Source organism: Ceratina calcarata, unplaced genomic scaffold (assembly GCF_001652005.2).
Source record: "Ceratina calcarata isolate Rehan_Ccalc_2016 unplaced genomic scaffold, ASM165200v1 scaffold9312, whole genome shotgun sequence".
NCBI classification, from domain to species: domain Eukaryota; kingdom Metazoa; phylum Arthropoda; class Insecta; order Hymenoptera; family Apidae; genus Ceratina; species Ceratina calcarata.
Genome location: NW_017180699.1, coordinates 1 through 554, shown reverse-complemented (window position 1 = coordinate 554; position 554 = coordinate 1). Strand labels below are relative to the sequence as shown.

Below are 554 nucleotides of genomic sequence, written 5' to 3'. Positions count from 1 at the left end.
ACACAATTCTGCAACTCACCACTTAACGGGTCTCAGCCTGGCCGATAAGTTAATTTGGCTTAACATAGGGCTGAGACTTGAGGCCCTCCCGAGGCTTCCACTCTTACAAAGTGCAACGAGGAGGTGAGCAGTGAAAGCAGAGCACCGTTCGTTGAGTAATCAACATATACGGTTCCGGTCCCTTTTCGGAGTCGTTCGAAAGACCGAAGCGGAGTGCGGAAGCCTCCGAATAATACAGTCCACTAGCACGCGTGCGGCTCTCAAGTTGACGGGAGCCAATACTTATTTCTTTGTCTCTTTACAGCGATCGTGCTATAGAGTATCGAGGACGACGGCGCCGCCGCTAAGACGGACTCGAGGGCGCGACTTGCATTCCCGGACCTATTCGAGCGCTAGATCCTCATTGGAAAGGAGACTAAGCATGAGGAACGATTAAATAAACCAGGTTTTCGTTAATAATTTCTGATTCGGTTTATTACTAACACCCGTTCTCCCGGCTGAACCCCTAACAATATTATATCTACTAAACCATGACCCACCAGCTATTTCTTTTA

At 48.6% G+C, this 554-nt stretch overlaps 1 long non-coding RNA gene across 1 annotated transcript; it reads left to right on the top strand.

The window, feature by feature from the left end:
- The first annotated feature begins 6 nt into the window (after positions 1-6).
- Positions 7-459, top strand: LOC108631751 (uncharacterized). Its single transcript, XR_001916943.1, has 2 exons — positions 7-123; positions 305-459. It is a non-coding gene; the product is annotated as an uncharacterized LOC108631751 (long non-coding RNA).
- The last annotated feature ends 95 nt before the right edge of the window (positions 460-554 follow it).